Source organism: Saccostrea cucullata, unplaced genomic scaffold (assembly GCF_032062105.1).
Source record: "Saccostrea cucullata isolate Sc308-1 unplaced genomic scaffold, CSIRO_AGI_Scuc_v1 ctg12283, whole genome shotgun sequence".
NCBI lineage: Eukaryota > Metazoa > Mollusca > Bivalvia > Ostreida > Ostreidae > Saccostrea > Saccostrea cuccullata.
The window spans coordinates 2,114-16,056 of NW_026919398.1; the positions used below are offsets into that span (position 1 = coordinate 2,114).

The 13,943-nt window shown below is 35.0% G+C and overlaps 1 pseudogene; it reads right to left on the reverse strand.

Annotated features, from left to right (window-relative positions):
• Positions 1-391: 391 nt before the first annotated feature.
• On the reverse strand, positions 392-12,801 carry LOC134230663 (structural maintenance of chromosomes protein 6-like; annotated as a pseudogene).
• Between the last annotated feature and the right edge of the window lie 1,142 nt (positions 12,802-13,943).

The following is a 13,943-nucleotide window of genomic DNA, read 5'->3' on the forward strand; positions in this document are numbered from 1 at the left end:
ATTTCTAGTAACCATGGCAACACCATTCATCGAAATTAAAAACCAATACACAGAATTAAGTATGTTAGTGTAGTCTACTTGTGTGCCAAGTTAGATTGAAATCAGACCAAAACTGTAGGAGGAGAAGCATTTTGAATGTTTTTCACAGAAATTTCTATTTATAGTATCCATGGCAACACCGTTCATCGAAATCAAAAACCGATAAATAGAATTATGTATCTTAGTGTAGTCTACTTGTGTGCTAAGTTATACTGAAATCAGACCAAAACTGTAGGAGGAGTAGCATTTTGAAAAATTGTTTACAGACAGACGGACGGACACATTACTATCGCATAAGCTCTTCTGGTCTCTGACTAGTAGAGCTAAAAATTGTCTGGCTTGAATAAAAAAATCTGTCTGGCTTGAATAAAAAAATCTGTCTGGCTTGAATAAAAAAATCTGTCTGGCTTCAATTCACCCACTAAAACAGTCTGTCCGAGATAAAAATATGACTTGAATTCACTCACTCCACATGAAAAAAGTTTGTTCTTCAAACCTTTGGCTTACATCATCTACATTTCACAGGAGTCATTCAATTCATATACTGCACAAGATCATCAGATGGAAATAAAAACTGAAAACTTTCCCAGTTATCTGACTGAACACATCTGGTGATTCTGACTAGAGGCGTAATTCCCATGCTGTTACTATTAATATCACAGACTCAATCCTCTTCCTGCTCTTCGTTACGCACGGGTTGATACGGCAGTACACCCTGGCCTCGGTCCGGATCAGGCATCTTGAAAATCCTTTGATCCGTGATCTCAATTCCTAGTTTACTGTCATCAAGAAGAAAAGAAATAAAAATCAATTTAATATCTAGATTATAGTAGATAAAAATGTATATAGGTTTATTTTCCCCCCATGATATTTTCTTCCTTTCACACTACCAATCAATTTTGCCCTGTTTTAAATTTGCCCAGTGGGAATTCTATTTAAGAAATCATGCTGGTTTTTTTTTTAAAAATTTTGTCCCAAATTTAAATTCGCCAACCCATGAGTAGGGTGAAAGGAGCAAAAATAAAACGGGGGGTGGGGGTGGGATGGAGAGGGGGGATTCCCTGTATACAGTAATATGCTAAAAAAAAATTGAGGATTGAGAAATTTGTGTAAAATGTGTAAAATTGTACCTCATGTTTGACTGAGGAAGATAAACTGTTAGTAACACTGTACCTCATGATTTGGGGAAGATTGTTTGTAATATTGTACCTCATGTTTTGAGGAGTGAGGAAGATAAACTGTTTGTAATACTGTACCTCATGTTTTGAGGAGTGAGGAAGATAAACTGTTTATGCCTCTGGTTCTTGGCTACAGCCATCATCATGTCCATTGAGATTCTCCTGTTGACCATGTCCTGTTAAAGAGTGATCAACATTACAGGCATTTATTCAAGTGGTTCAATGAGAAAATATTAAAATATTTTTATAATTCTTTTAATTTTTTTTTTTTTATAAAAGCAGATACATAAACAATTCTGTGAGGAAATTTTAAGTTTTAATACCATGAATACGTCAAACTCGTCCAGACATCTGAAAGGAGACTCCATGGCGTCCCATAAAGCCAGGATAAAACAGACCGTGGAGAAGGACCGCTCGCCCCCAGACAGTGACCGCATGTCCTTAGCTCCCTCCCCCTCCGTTACCGTGGGCTGGACCTGGGAAAGTCTTCAGAAAATAGAACAACTACAAGGAACATCAATTACACGTCTTACAAAATCACAATATACACTGAATGTTGCTTTGTTCTCATGCAAATTTTTATGATATTTTTTTTTAAATAAAGATGTGTTGAATTTGAGATTAAAATGACTTCAAGAAGAGCATTTTTGAAAAATTCCTCACCAAATCTCTTGCTTTGACACAATGGTTATTATTAAGTTTCTATAAAAAACATCTACAAAGTGTTTTTCATAATATATACATCAAAGGTCTAAATTACAAAATTTGAAGACGATAGCTTCCACTGAATAGGGAAAAAAAGTATTGCAAAAATTTTTTTTAAGTGGAGTGTAATTTCATGAGGAAAAAATATATAAACATGCACAAAACACCAGATGAATATATTCAATGAAAGTGGGAGTTTATACCAACAAAAGCATGGTTATCCTGCAGTCCATACACTGTACAATGCATTTCTAAGCCACATGGCTGTGTCTTAAGTATCTTCCATGCAAATGCAGGCTTTTCCAATTACATTTATATTATTATTTTTGAAAAAGGGAATTATTTTCCACTTCTTACAGAAAATCAAGTTATTCACATTTTAAATAATTCAATAAAATTGATCAATGTGGTAGCAATCAGCACAATGTGGCATTTCTGGTCTTTTGGGCCTTGGAAAAAACTCATTTAAGAAACAAAATCATTTAGGGGAAAATTTTTAGGCAAAATCTCTGATAAACTTAGATGACCACACTGCATGAAACGGTGTAAAAAAATGTAAGTACATGTGTATTGTTTGATGTACATTTGTGGATACTGCTCAAAATATTTCAAAAAAGAACAAAGCACTCCAAAAATCTAGTTTGTTTATGATGTCGCAATTTCTTTTAAGTGAATTTGGTTAAAGAATTTCTTGAAATTTTCAATATTCAAGGATATTAATTGATAAACATATCACTTTCACAGGTCTAGCACAAACATTGATTCTGTAACAATTTCAGCATTCTGTACAGAAATATTCTAAGACATTATTAATTTTATGGGTCTGTTCTTGTAGCAAATTAATGCTAAACCGATTGGCTTTTAAAGGAAAAACGCAATCAAACAGAAAACCTACCGGTGAGTAACCCCTCTCCCCCCAGGAGAAAAATCTAATGTTATATTTAAACCAGAATGAAGCATGCATTTTAAAAAATGATGAAAATGAAAGGTCTACCATGAATGCGAGCATCACCTCGGCATGATCTTAGTTTTTAAACAGAGGTAGATATTATTGTGACAGATGAAGGAAAGATTTTCTGCAGTAGATCTCATTTCTTGACTGGCTTATACAGTTTTTCTTACAGTTAAGAATTTCATAGCAAACATGCTCCAAGTATGGAATTGAGTGGCAAAAGAGAATGAAGTAAAGCTAAGTTTTGCTGATATACAAGAATGCTGTTCTGATACAGGAATCCATGCTTGTGCTACACCGAGAGATGTGATTGGCTGATTGTTTACATGTAACTTACATTCATTTCTAGCGTTTCCTTTGAGTGATTAAAGCTCATTTTTCCTGTGTAATTCCTATTGCTAAGCAGTACTATGAAGAAATATTTGGCCCTCATTGCAATAAGCTTTCTGAATTCAGAGTACTGCTGCTGTCGTTGGTTCATTACTTTTTCTAGTTGCTGAAAACAATAAAATATAAAGTCCCTTATAACAGTTAAAAAGTGGGACTGATGGAAGAACGAAGATTTCTGAACACTACAATGTCTTTCTATACCACGTGTAGTGAGAGGTCAAATTGTTTTCAGCTCAATATGGCTATGTTTCAAAATTTCATTTCAAATTCCTAAAGATGAAGACATCTTTCATAATGCAAACAAGAAAATCTTGTCTTTGGGTGAATTTAGAATTTCTTCTTTCTTCAATCAGTCCCCTTTTGTACAAGGAATAAAATAAACATACTAGAATTGAGATGGCCTCTTTTTTATGTGAGATTTCCATTTTGGAATTCCAAGTTGGCTTTGTGATGGCTACGTGATTTATAAAATTGAGCTTAATCCTAAGCGAAATAAAGCTTCGCATTTTACGAGAATTTAACTTTCTCCGCTCTAAAGCCTCTAATAGAGCCTGAAATTAAACAAACATTCGATCACGACAAAAATTAATTTCAAATGAAAATAAATTTGAAGTATGTTCCAATTCATGCAAATAAACTGAACTCAGACTTTAAATAATGTTGTATATAGGAAAAAATATATCACAAATGCATAAATTTTTTTTTTGGAAATGGGCTATGAAATAAATATACCAGTAACTGCAAAAAGTTAGGAAAAGAGGCTAAAAATTAAAAGTTCAAGTGAATCAGAATTGAGTTTTTATGGAATTTACATCACTAATTCCAGGACTTACAGGAGCTGGCCAAAGAGAAAAGAAACAAAATGTCAAGAACTTTTCTAAGTGATGATCCAAACTAAACCAGATCAGGCATTGATCAGGTTTAACTAAATTTCTTGTTCATAATTATTTTTTCTAATTTTCTTTTTTATTTTTTTTGAAAAGGCAGACACCTTTGTATGAATTTTGTAAGGTTTAGCCTCCAACATTTTCAAAATGAGCAAGATAAAAGTACAAGTATTGACCTTCTTTTAACTGTACATGTTTGAGGGGATGAGACCATTCCCCTCTAACTCCAATATAGATCCCAGGGTCTTTCATCATTTTTTTTTTCAAATATATTCTATATGATTTTTTCCAAACATTTAACTCTCATGAAAAATTTTTAAACAGTAACTTAAAAAAAAAATTTCTAACAAGATTTTAATCAATAAAAAAAAATATCCATATTAAATTCAGAATGCAATTTTGAAATGTGTAAAAAAAATTTGTAGATGATTCATCCAAGAAGTTTGGTTCAATTTATATTTGATAAAAATAAGTAAGTTGTATAACAATCCCTCCATATAATGATGCTCCAAAAATAATCAGGAAAATTGGTAATGTATCCGAAGCAAGTGTACTATATATTGTCCGATGTGGGTAAATTTCCTTCTGGACCTGCTCCAAAAACTCCTGGTCACTTATCTGGAACATGTAGGTCAGATCCAGCATCCTAAGCAAGTCTGGTAGTGTTCATCCCTAGATGCATCATCTGTGCAAGTTTGTATCAACATGTGAAGTTTGATAACACATATCTCAAAACTGAGCTAAACACTAATCAGGGTCAAAAAATGTTGAGTGCAGTTGCATCTCTGATCAATATCTAACATTCTTGGATAGTTTCCTCGGCTGTAAACAGGTGTGAGGAGAAAGAAGACATGACAAACACTATATGCCCCTTAATAACAAGTATTTTGAAATGTGTAAAACATTTTGTAGAGCAAGAACTTCAATTTATATTTGATTAAGTTGTGTATGATGTACTTACCTGTATAAATCTCCTACACTCCCGGACCTCCGACTCTTTCTTCTTCGATCTTGACGGCTGTAAACAGAGGAGAAAGACAGAACTTAATAACAAATACAAGATCTCAGAACTTGTGAGGTCCTTGAGTTTTGACTCTCTTTGTTTATTGCTTATCATCCCTTATGAACATTTTTCACTTGTATCAGGACACCATCACTTGCCAGCAGAGGACTGAAAATGTACATCAAAGCTGTGTACTTGTGGCCTTCAAGCGATCTTTTTAATGCCAGTACTTACTGTAAAGCTGGACCTCAGTTTATACTGTCTCATGTAGAATCTCTAACATTTTGTGTTAAATGTACCCACCTCTTCTCCTCGGCTTTGATCTGTTTCAGGATCTGTGTTATCTCACTCTCTAGATTCTGGATGGTTCGCCTCGTGTTGATTCTTTCTGCACAGATCTGCTCAGCTTTCTTAACGTCACTCTGAATTTGATAGAAAAAGCATGCTGAAAACACAATGCCTTGTAATAATTTGCTTATTTATATTGTGGAAAATTATCATAAGAAATCTGTTCTGTGGTATTAAATGTCTAGATCCATTCCTTTCTTTACTAAGTGTGTGTGTTGATCTGTTTGAGTGGTTGTATCTTAACCTGGCAGCATTTTCTGTCATTATCATTAAATTCTTTAAGTATTTTTACTTTTAAATCAAAACCTTTTATTCATCCTATGCCTTTTCAGCATTCTAACTCAGTAAGAGTTTGAACTTCCTCAAAAGCTGCCATTACTCATCCTAGACATTTTGAGTCCATATCAATCTAACTTTTGGATCCACCACTTGTTTTCCTTACCTCCAGTCTTTTTTTGCTTCACCTAAGACCTTCTTAGTCCATGCCAATCTAACTTTATAAGAGTTTGGATCCACCCCCGGATCTCCTTACCTCTAGTCCCTTTGCTTCCTCCTCTACTTTTTTCTTTTCCTCTGAGATCTTGGCTTCCTGTTCGCTCAGCTTCTGCTCGTAATGTTTACGGTGAGATTTCGCCTGCTCTATCTCAACCTGGGCCAGTCCAAACTCATCCTAATGAAAGGAAATATTCGGTATTACATCAAATTCAATAGCATAGGTACTGTTAGCAACCTCACGAGATATAACCCCCCCCCCCTCCCCCTGCAATTTCTTAAGTGTCTGTTTTATTATAATCAATGAGCTTCCATCTTGTCATGCTCTTCACTTCATTTACAGTTTACTTCATTAAGATTTGTTTTCTCTACATTCCTAACTCTCTCTCTCTTTCTTGCCCTTCCCCCGTGACTGTACCTTCAGAGGTTCCCCGACTTCTGCCTTCTCCCTCATTTTGCTCTCCACTTCTTTAAACTTTTGTTCCTCAGCGTTACATTTAGTCAGTGAGTCCTGATATTGAGTGTGCAGCTCGTCTCTCACCCCCGTCATCTTGCCGATCTGAGTATCCAAGTTATTCACTTCCTCCTCCTACAGAGAGAGACAGATGATCTTGCGTTCACCTGATAAATATTCACCATACATCTGTACAAAACCACAGAATGGATAAAATTATCTAAACATTCCGAAATATATCATATATGAATCTAATTTTGGTAATTGATCTAAACAAAGAAAGTACCCATGTCATATAACTTTCAATTATGTGGTATTTGAAATTCAAGACAAAGAAGAATGTACTCTTCTTGTCAATTTCAATGTTTATTGATTAATTCCAGCTATACATACCAGAGTTGTGACATCAATTGGGGCTGGGAAGAGCCCATTCGCTCATACATTTCCTATTCAAAAAAGAACAAAATAAGTTATGCACCTGTATGTTATACAGATAATATTCATCAATTCTTTAAATCCAGAATTCCAAAATATATCCTTTGACTCATAAACAATGCATAAAATTATTGAATATGCATGAAGAATCTTTAGTACAATTTTTTATCATTTGAACAGAACAGACTGTGCTAACTTACAATGCTGACTTGTCATATCACTTACATGTTTTTGTTAAAAATTAGTTCTACATTACATAGTTTTTTAAGCGGCTTGTGCATTAGTTTTATGTTATTTTGAAAATTTACATCGACTTCAAAATTGTCAGCAATACTCACCAGTGTTGCTGACATCAATTGTCGTAATCTGAATATTCACGTCTCTCTATTGTGACGTCATATTTATTAGTGACAAGTTTTGTTTCCATCGCAATTGAAACAATTGTTCAACATTGACATCAACAGAAAGTAATTTCGTACACTAACATTGGGTTTTGTACAGGTCACTTTAGGTCGATTAGACCATGCTTTACTCGCATTTCTTCAATACTTTAATGAAGAATTTAGTAAAGTAACCACTCAGAATACTAACTTACATTGTACGTGGTTTGAACGATGACTTAGCTGACTTATATGTTGTAACTTAATTGTTAACTTGACTGAGCTGACTTATTATTGACTTACGTTGTTGACTTTACTGAGCTTCTGTTCGATCTTCATCAGCTGAGTCTCACACTTCTTCTCCTCGTTCTGATTCTGTCGTAGGTTGTCACGGAGACTGACACGACTCTGCTCCTTTTTCTGTATTTCCTGCCTGAGCTGGGTTACCTCCCCTTGTAGACGGTGGATGTCCTGCTCAGTGTTGGAGGTGAGCACCTTAACATGGGTGTTGGTGTTGGAGTAATACCTCAGACATGGCACACTGTGGACCTGATCTCCCTCTACTGTGAAAGCCTACAAATATTACCCTTACATAGAAATGGTCACATTATTGACTTTACAAACATTAGCACATGTGGTCACAGTGATCTCTTTCATCTACTGTGTCTCAAACTTATCTACCTCTTGACAGTCATTTATCTGTGCCTGTATATAGGTTGTCACTAATGCCTAACACAGAACATTGCTCCTTTGTTCTAGTGCTACATATAATACAAACCTCGTGACAGTTTACTGGCTGAGCTTGTACATCAGGGTCCATAACCCCTTGTCTTCAATAACAAAATGGATGTCCTGCTCAGTGTTGAAGGTGAATATAACGTGTTTGTAAATTTTAACACAGTAAAACAATCAAGAGGACATGGCACACTGTGAGACCCGGCTTGAATTTAACCCCCCCCCCCATGTATTACATTTGAAGAAATATACAATACCCTTACATAGAACCAGTGACAGTAATACCTCAGACACGGTAAAAACTATATACTGTAAAACTTGGACATCTCCCTCCACTGTAAACGCCTACAATCACAAATATTACCCTAGCATAGAAATGGTCACAGTAATACCTCAAACACAAATATTACCCTTACATAGAAACAGTGACAGTAATACCTCAGACACGGTACACTGTGGACCTGATCTCCCTCTACTGTGAAAGCCTACAAATATTACCCTTACATAGAAATGGTCACAGTTATACCTCAAACACAAACATTACCCTTACATAGAAACAGTGCAGTATATCATACTTCTACATCATGACGTTTCATGATACTCACATGTGTATTACACAAAGCTTGACTGTCATTTATCTGACCAGTACATGAGTTTATACTATGTTCTGGAGAAGAACATTTTTAAAGAGTTTTGTATATATTCCTATGTTAAACTATATCGGCCATTTTGGCCCCACCCAAACCCCGGGGGTTTGATTTGAACAAACTTGAATCTACACTACCAGGGTCCATGTTTCACTTTCCTGGCCCAGTGGTTTTGAGAAGAAGATTCTTAAAAAAATGCAGAATTTTTGTTAATTCATAATTATCTCCTCTTGAAAAAAAACATGGCCCTTCATTTGAACAAACTTGAATCCCCTTCACCCAACGATACTTTGTCAAGTTTGGTTAAAACAGCGGTTTTTTGAAAATGTGAAAATTTTAGGACAAATTTTGATAAAAAAATAAAAGGAGTTACAGCTAAACTTGGTTATAACGAAGTCACTTGGACCTATGAAATTACTTCGCTATATCCATAATTCGTTATAACCGTATAAGAAACTCGTTAAATCTATATAGCTGGGGATCCAAGATGACTTCGCTATAACTGTGAATTTGCAATATTTATGTTTGTACTAAACGAGTTTTACTGTACTATGGTATATTATGCAAGGTTGTTCTTGCTCCATCAATATAAGTTACAGATTATGCAAGGTTGTTCCTTGCTCTGGGCCATAAAACTTAGATGAGCTAACTCCTGATCTCACTCCTACTTTTAGAAAAGGAATAGGGTTGTACCTGATCTATCAATGTGTTAATGACCACAGGGTCCTGCGATTCCACCACATCAAATATAGCTGGAAATCTGTCACTCTGAGCTCTCTGTAATGACAAAACAGGAAATGTGGAAATCTATATACCTTTTCATCCTTTCAATTTTTTAAAAATCAACTCTAAACAATTTAAAACTTTACTTACAAAGGCAGAGACATTGTAAACAGCATTCTGAAAAAGAAAGTTGAACAGTTTTTCAGCATATTGGTACATAACTTAAAATTATAAACAGTATCATCTACATGGATGATAATGATGTAACAGGATACATAAAATTTTTTCTCACATTGTAATAATCCAGTATATATAAACTTAATACTGTATAGACTGAAGTTACTTCATTGCACTGTTTAAATTAAATCTATGGAAGATAAATGTTCATAAAGGCTGACAGTTGGTTTTGAGATTTCAAAGAAATCCTGTTAAAGATGTTATACTTACCGAAGTAAATCAGTTCATAAACAAAGGCTTGACCCAGATTTGTTGAACTCTGACCTTAAAGGCTGACACAATAATGGAGGGCCTCTGTCTATCGTTACACACGCGGTCAAATATACTCTCCAAAACCTTCTCATCGTGGTGATCGTGGCAACAGAAGGAATGTAACAAACCGCTCAGACATCGTTCCACCGCCAGAGCCCACTTAGGGTCGCGGAGTTTGAAACAATCCTAAACAATATATAAAAACGTCTAAAGATTATCTCTTAACAAGAACACTTATCAGCTCACCTGAGCAATTTAGGAAAAAGCACCATCAGACCAGAACTGAAAGTTTTGTTCCGGGGGAACTCTGACCTTAAAGGATGTTTGACAATACTATAATGGCTTTAAAGGGCAGAGAAATTTAAAAGGTTTCCCTAGATCGATGTTACACTTTTACGCGGTTGAACAAAAATATACACTCTCCAAAACCTTCTGGTTTTTGGTGAAACATTGTGGCAACAGAAGGAATGTAACCAGGAACCTGGTCCAGTGGTTCTTGAGAAGAAGATTTTTGATTTTTTCTATATATACCGTAAAACTTTTATTGGGTCCAACCACCCTACCCCCGGGGGTCATGATTTGAACAAATTTGAATCTACACTTGAAGGATTTCACATAAGTTTCCCAGGCCCAGTGGTTTTGATTTTTAAAGATTTTCGCTACCCCTAAAATATATATCACACAGTCATACAGATTATCTCTGAACAATGTCACAGTGTAAAGATGACCTCAAATGGTAATAGGTTGGGGTGCTTACATAGATTGACAATTATAGTGGCAAATAAAGCATATGATAGATACTGATTTTACTTGTTGGTTATTTATCTAACCAAGAGGTCCCCTTGGTTTTTGATTTGATACTGACTTTACTCGGGTATTTATCCCCTAACCAGGATAGTACGGCCCCCTTGGTTTTTTATATTGAAAAAGAAATTCCGCGAATTCAACTAATTCTTTTATTTATAAGGAGTGAAATTTTTGTATACAAACGCAGTTTTTGGTGTTTTGTACAGCTTATTTATTGTTAAATTAATTTCTATAGCTAACGATTACGGTTTTTGATTTGACATGCAATGTAATTATTTTAGCTTGTTAATTTCACCCAAGCGAATCACTGTCATTACCTTTAATCCAGGCACTGAAGTAAAAGTGTAAAGACAATAATTTATTTCAATTAATGATTAAAACAACAATTTGACTACTATACATACATTATTCCAGAAATTTATAAATTTTGTCAAGTTTAAGTGAATTGCCTTTTGTAAAATTTGTTTACAACAGATATTCATAAGATGCTTAAATTGCAATATATTAAATTTTATTAAAACATATACTTTCTTCTCGATTTGCTGAAAATTCATCTTTTAAAATTTTAAAGCTAAAACTTTTCAGTTTAGTTGAAATTGGCCCTGTGGTTCTTTAGAAGAAGATGAAAATGTGAAAAGATTACAACAACAACGACAGACAACGACGACAGACAATGGACCTTCGGCTCAGGTGAGCTAACAATGTCACAGAGTGAAGATGACCTCAAACTTTGGTAGGGTTTTTGACTTTGACAATTATATATACTGGTTTTACTCAGTTATTTATCTAACCTAGAGGTCCCCTTGGTTTTTGATGGAACTCCTTGCGTCTGTATCTCTCCTCTATGTGCTGAAGAAGTGTTGGCATGTATGGACCAAATCGAGCCAGGCGGTCATTTTTAGCTCCCAGCAGGTCATTTAGCTTCTTCTTTTTCTTATCTTCATGTAACTTCATACTGTTGACATCTGCCCTGAAAAGTGTAAAAAAAAAAAATAATGCCAATGAATTAAAATACCTGATAATAAATTCAATAATTTATCAAATTTTTTTTTTTTTTTTTTTTGCCCACCAATTTGGTTGCTTTCCTCAAGTTCTACAAATAAATCTCAATTTGATTCTGCAAATCTAAATTGAAAGCATATCCCCCACAGAGGTTCTTGTCAACTTTTTGACAAACTAACAAACTTTATCATTTCCCTTTAATGTATAAAACAAGCTTTGCTCTAAGGACTTACTGCATCTGTCTTTCCTCTCCGACAAGTTTGTTGACGGCCCCTCGGAAGTTTTCTCGGTCGTGTTCAGTCGTCGTTTGCTGAGCTTTGAGGGCTTTCATTTGTTCCTCCAGGTTTGCAATCTTCTCCTCTCTTTTCCTTCTCTCTGCTTCATAATCATGTTTGGCACTATAATTAACAAACCTCTTCTATAAATCAATACTATATAAATACATATAAAACATATTCAGATAAGGTGCTACATGTACATGAATCTTTCCAGTAATCTTAAATCTCTAAAGAGAATTTTTACATTCAGTGGCCTGGCAACAATGTTCATCATATCTAAAGAAATACACACAATAAGAGCTTGTATACGTACCTCCTTTGTAATTCCTTAATGCGAGCATTGATTTCCTCCCTTTCTCTTCCCAGTTTACGAAGTTCCGACTCTTTTTTGCGGAATTCGTTCTGTCGTGTGCGGAGGTCTGCCTTAGCTTCCTTCAGTGTTTCCTTCGCGGCATCAAACTGTGGACGGAGCTGCTTGACCTCGTCATTGGTCGATTTCAGGAGCTCCTTAAGATCGTTGTGTTTCTTAATACAGCTGTCCACCTTGACCTACATACAAATGTTAACAGGTCAAAACTGTGATCATTCATTGGCTAAAGGTATGACACATTGATCACCAACAGATCTTAATGAATATTTACTCTCTACAATACATGTATCTTTTTACACTGTGCAATTTTTTAAATTTTATGTCCACAAAATGAATATTACTTTTAAAATTTAAATAATTCTTTAAAAGGTAGAAATTGATAGATAAAGAAAAGTTTGTTTCATACCTTGGCTTCCTCTACTTTCTGTTTAAACTTCGGAATCCTAGATTCTTCCTGCTGGAGATTCTTTTGCATTTGCTGTAAATCCTAAAAATAAACAATGTTGTTTGCTATAAAATCATTTATCTATCCTAAAGAGAAACAGTTTCCTTAAACAAAGCTTTCTTTAAATCTTATATACAAACTGTATATTATACTGCTGTTCATTTGGAAATTCTCCGTCTATATATTCTTAGCAGTAAAAGGTTTCCTCTTATATTTCCAGTCACCTGCGTGGCCCAGTGGTAAGAGCAATCGCGAAGTTAGGAGTTGATCCTTACATTGTGGGTTCGAAACCCACTGTTGGACATGAAGACAGGTCCTTGGGAAGACCTGTACGAAATGTTCCGCCCGGAATAAAGGGGGAATAGAGGCGTACTTTAAGAAAGAATTCCAGGCGTCAGTTTGTTTCTCTTCATATATGGTGTTAAACACATTCCAGGCGTAAACCAAGCGGAAGTCAAGCGGAAATTGGCAGGAATTTTGAGGCGAAAAATGCAAATGAGCTACGCCTGGAAAAATAAATGACGCCCGGAAAAAGATTCCGCCTGGAAACTAAAATGACCCCTGGATCAGAATTCCGCCTGGAATTATATAATACTATGTGACCTAAAAACCTACATATTAGCCATATTAACCAAGAAAAACATTTAGGTTATGATGTACAATATAAAAGCTAAAATTTTAGCTTTTTGAACTGCAAGAAAATGTAATGATAGGTCAAAATAGTATAGAAATATAATTTAGAAAACTTTTTCATTTTGTTGTGTAAGGAACTCCTCCATGTTCGAATGTCTAAGAATTATAAACAAACTTTTTACAATACCCGACTACATTTTACCACTTCAATAATCATGAGCTTGAAACAAGTTACTTAATACAGTTTTACATTATTACTCAGTACTTAACAGTTGGAGACTGCCTCTATCAGACTGTTATTTCTCAGAATGTGTGCAAGGAAACTCCAAATATCTCAAGTAATTTTAGGGTCAACAAGTTATAACTTAATCATTATACATAATCATAATCAAATTTACCCCAAATAGGTACCAGATATTAATGATCACACCTACCAGCAGATACTGTGTCATCCAGAAGAAGGGTTAAAGCCTCAACATTGAAATAGCTACATTTCCTATTTCACTCAAACTTAAAACTCCCTCCCTTCATGATCAAATTCAAACTTAACT